Genomic DNA, 5,175 nt, shown 5'->3' with positions numbered 1-5,175 from the left:
ACTGCTGACATGACTCTAGATAGACATGTTACAGCTGTCAGTCTGCCTATTATGAGCTATGTAAGATCCGTGCCATCACATTCTTTCTACACTCACTACCAACACTCATGTCTGTGCGTTTGTTCTTTCTAGTCTGCATTACTGCAACTCCTTGCTCACAGGCTGCCCCTCATACCTCATGGTATAAACTCCAGAAAGTATAGAACTCCACTGCACATCTGGAGCAGCTAAGAAACCAGGCCATGTCGCTCTTATACAAGTACAGGAAAAATATTTTTAGCTGCAGCAAAACAATGGAACTCTCTCCCCTTCCATATCTGCAACCTATTATATATATCCACCATTGAATCTTTTAAATATGCTCTGAAAACACACCTCTTCCTTGAGCATTACTCTTAACAACAGTCCACTGAATGCTACTCCTTTTTCAACATCTTCCACCCCACTTTCATGCTTATTGCTAGTTCACTGACTATCATCCTCTGCTGAACCAAGATATTCTTGTTACCTGCTTCCTTTTTGCATTTTATCTTTTTTTTTATTTATCATCAGTATCGTTGTTCATCCTTTCATTCAAATCAAATGAAATCAGACTTTATTGTCTGTCGAGGATACCCAAGACAGAAATTTTTCTGTTGCTCACAAGGGCATGCATACATACTCATACAGACATTTAACACACACAGTTAGGAGTAAAGATACAATTATTATGGCCTGTATATCTTTTGTATATTGTCCATGTCTCATTCTTGACTCAAGCACTAAGAGCTCGATCACTCCTTAGGAACACGAGCATACTCCTTAGAAGTGTGAGTATGCACTTTACAAATTTTGCAATTATTATATATATTAATTAATTATCCCAATTAACATACAAACAGGCAGACAACTGAGACGTGTTGCATAGGCGTAGCGAATCGAGCGAAGCTAGCCAATCTAGCCGGAAGTGTAAAGAGCGCGCCCCTACAAGCTAGCGAACCTAGACCCCTAGCGTAGCGAAGCTAGCGGCCTTTGGAGGTCCTACGCTTGCTATTCAAAATGGCCGACATTGTTGTCGCTTTCAAGTTTGCAGATGAGAGTTTCTTTGATGCTCCCGTTAAAAAGGAGTATTGGACCGGATACAAAGTGGTAAGTATCTTTTAATGATAAGTGTTAAAAATACTCTATTATTTATGTGGAAACATATTTATTTGTGTAGCGGGAGCAATTTTAGACAATGTGTAGTCGGATTGGCGTTTGCCGAGTACGAGCTTTACGATTAAGGCCGTGTACAAAGTGGTGTCTTTTAACGATTGCTATTTAAAATGCCCTATTATCAAGGTTGACAAAATATTCACATGTTTAGCGAGAGTAATTTTATAACAGCGTGTAGCCCCAACAGTATCCTCCAATCTGCAGTCTCCGCGTGTACCGGCCTTTTGTGTGTGTTTTAATTTTCTGCTTTCTAGTTCCAAAATTTATTATCTCAAGTTATGAAAAGGCTGAAGGTGGTGATAAAGGTAATTTTTCAGTGTTATGAATGCCATGAAGAGCTGTTATAATGGAAGGCTTTAATGATTTTCACAAATAACCCAGCTATGAAAATATTGTGCACATTATTGAATTATCCTTCCAACAGAATAAAATAGTACAACTACCCTATTCTTTGATGTTTAGAATCAAAGCTTTAAGTTTGAATCTGATACTGTTGCATTTACTAAACATATCACTATGTTATTTTGGTTTTTATTTTCCTGTTTTTATTCCTGATTAATTGATTTCATATTTTAACAGAAACGAATGTGGGAAATCAATGGACCAAAGGAGCATACTTTTCCTCATGGACACTTATGCTGAACATAAGGAACAATTTGCAATTCCAACTTGAAAATAGAGGTATGGAAGAGGATTGCTTCGGAAATGGCAGCCTCAGGATGCCACTTTGCTCCAGCAGCACTTGAGAAAAAAATGGAGCAATATGAAAATATGGTGAGTTCCTACAAAATCATTGGCTTTCTCTCTTAGAGTGCAACATTTTTCCATAGATCTGAGAAACAAAACATCGCAGGTTTTTAAGGTTGTGCAAGTTCTTATTTATTTGTTACCACAATTCATTCATTTAACCTGTAAACAAGACCCCACCAGTATCAACCAAGCTTTAGTAGAGATTTTTTGGTAGCCGTGTGAAATTAGTCTGGATACATAATGATATGTAAGCATGTTTGGTACTTGTATCCCAACAGGTACAAAGCTATATTAGATTTCAACAAGAAAACGGGCCAGGGAAGATCACGATGGAATTTCTATTCCAGAATGGCTGAAAATCTTGGAAGGAGACCCTTTGTTCATCCCACCACTGACATCATCATCACTGGGGAGTGTAAAAGGTGAGTGAACCATTTATAATATAAATAAGCAAGTAAAGCATAATTTTAGTATAGCCATATTTAGTAAAACATTTGACAGTTCAAGTATTAATTGTTTAATGCTTCTTTTCCTACAGGTATTTGGGGAGGGTAGTGACAAAAGTCTGTTCTGCCACAAAGAGATGAGTCTAGATATGTAAAAAGCTCAGTTAGGAACTTTTTGTATTCATGCACTGTTCCAGCAAGAGCAGTTACCATGGGCATACAGGCTAGACATATTTTGGTTTTCCATGCCCATATATTGGTCATAATTCATTAATATTTATTTTTCAGTAAACACTCTCTCCGAGATCTCCAATACCCAGCAATGTGCCACCCCTACAAAGAAGCAAGAACAGCAGGGAATGTCTCAGGAGACTCCTCACCTCTCCCAGTATCGGTTATTAGTACGACCCTACTGAATAAAGAATATTGTCACTGTCTTGATTTTAGTACTAAATAAAAAAACTTACACGCCCTTACAAATGTCTTTTTTCTTTTTCACTGTGACCGTTAAAAACCAAAAAATCCTGATTTACCTGATAATCATGTATTGTACACAATGAAGCACACTTGTTTCTACCATGAATTAGTAAAATCAAATGAAAATTTATTATATGATAAACACATTACATGATAATCAAATGAGAAATTATAACTGGAAAAGTGTTGCGTCAAAGCTAAACACAAAAAGTGACACTCTAGTTCATTTGAAAAGCACAGAACATGACATGCATCTGGTGACAAAGCAAATTATTAAGGATTGTGACAGGAATTAAACACACACACACTCCTCAATTTACACGAATAAAAACAAATCATAGTGGTGATGCAAATGCAAGAGATATGTATAAAAAATTCAAATTATGCAATGGAAATAATAAAGGTTGCTGGAAGAGAATTGTACACAGTGATGAAAAAATACACAGCCATATGGTGTATGACAATACTTTGCTGCTGCTGTGTCAACTTCAGTATGTAGACAACATATAAGCACAACTGCAAAATCACACCAATCATAAATATAAATGCACATATCATATAATATATGCACATGGTGGACAACTTATTAATGATGGTGACACAAAGACATGTAGAACTCAATTTGCATGGGGAAAGAAATTATGGGTGTTGATACAAATGCAAGAGATATTTATGCAAAATATTCAAATTATATAATGAAATAATAAATGTTGATGGAAGAGAAAAGCAGACACTGATGATGGATGCTTTGCTATAGACGTGGTATGGCAAATATAGGTGAATATATTCTGGAGGGTGATTTTGGTGCCAGTAACCACAAGGTGGCAAGCAGCTTTGTTCTATTGTTGAACCACGTTGCTGTGGCAGATGAGGCTCAATCCAAGCCTGGAGAGCCTGAAAAATTTCACAAAAGATCTCTATGAAAGTTTAAGTGTGTGAGCATTATTATAGATATGTGTAGTGGATACATTTATGTATATATATATATCTTGGACGTTCACATTCCTTAAAATTGATTTTGGCATTTTTATTTATATTTCATTAAGTTTATTACATTTTACTTTATTTTATTACGTTAACTTACATCAAAGGCGTCCGGCAACATTCGAAGTGAGATTTGAACTGGTATGTCGAGTATCCTGGAACGATGACTTCCACGAAACCGATCATGTGGGCATTGGAATTTTCATTATTGTCCTAATTTACTTTCAGTGGACAGGTGGGCCGCAAGCTCGATATTTATTTGCGACGGCTTGGCTACAGCATGGCGGAGTGTAGCTTGCAAAACAAAGACTTCACTAAAACCTCGCCTTAAGTCGGCCATCTTGAAACTCTGGCTTCCGGCTACACTGCGTTGCACAGGGACCGCTAGCTTTCGCTAACCGCTAGATTCGCTAGGCTAGCTTCGCTCGATTCGCTACGTGCTATGCAACACGCCACTGAATAACATATATCGCCAATGAAAAACAATAAAAACCACAATCATTGCCATAAATAAATTAAAAAGACTGCTAGCCTAGCATTAAATATACTTTTTAAATAAATTAAACCGTAGTTGATATATAGGCTGCCTTCACTCATTCACAACCAAGAACTAAGTAAACATAAATAAGGGAGATCACTCTCATGAACAAATCATTGTTATTATTGCGCGTTGTGGGTGGGGAATCGAAGTATTTTTGAAATTAGATTTTTTTGTTTTTGTTTAAATTGGTGACAAATAAACCTGCTATAATCAAGGAGATAAGGTAAAAATAGGTAATTAATTCCATATGTGATCCAGATGGCCGAAAAAAAGTTCAAAAACACAGGTTATCGGAGCTATAGGTCCGTGATCCGAAGTCGATCGTAATTCTCAATTTCAAATGATGACAGTGCTGCAGAGCACAATAGCTTGTTGTTTTAAACACAAAAGAAAATTATCTGGTGAAGCATTTACATGCAGGCAACAACGTGACTCAAGTACGCGAGTGTGTGTGATGTTGCTTTATGTGAGCAAGGACCATATATAATATTTATCCTATGTCCATGGTCAAATGGGTTTATTAATCATCCGCGCCAAAGATTAGAAAACTAATCTAATAAGTAGTAATAGGGAATAATGAAACGTGAGTTGCACCAAAGATTACAGATCTCGAGCTTAAACCATTAAAATGAATGTGTGTGTATTTTTTTCGTACAATATACAAGATTAATTACTGTGTCGTAAATTATTTTATATATATACAGTCTCCAGCAATGGTAAAATAAAGCCAGACCAGGCAGAACTTTTGGCATTAATGAAGTATTCAAATCTGTATATACTAAG

At 36.5% G+C, this 5,175-nt stretch overlaps 1 long non-coding RNA gene across 1 annotated transcript; it reads left to right on the top strand.

Moving 5' to 3' along the window:
* The first annotated feature begins 890 nt into the window (after nt 1-890).
* Nucleotides 891-2,246, top strand: LOC112571475. Its single transcript, XR_003100831.1, has 3 exons — nt 891-1,128; nt 1,774-1,968; nt 2,223-2,246. It is a non-coding gene; the product is annotated as an uncharacterized LOC112571475 (long non-coding RNA).
* The last annotated feature ends 2,929 nt before the right edge of the window (nt 2,247-5,175 follow it).

The sequence above is a fragment of the Pomacea canaliculata genome, linkage group LG9 (genome assembly GCF_003073045.1).
Source record: "Pomacea canaliculata isolate SZHN2017 linkage group LG9, ASM307304v1, whole genome shotgun sequence".
Classification (NCBI taxonomy): Eukaryota; Metazoa; Mollusca; class Gastropoda; order Architaenioglossa; family Ampullariidae; genus Pomacea; species Pomacea canaliculata.
The sequence above is the reverse complement of the archived record's forward strand: the minus strand, read 5'-3'. Positions and strand labels throughout refer to the sequence as shown.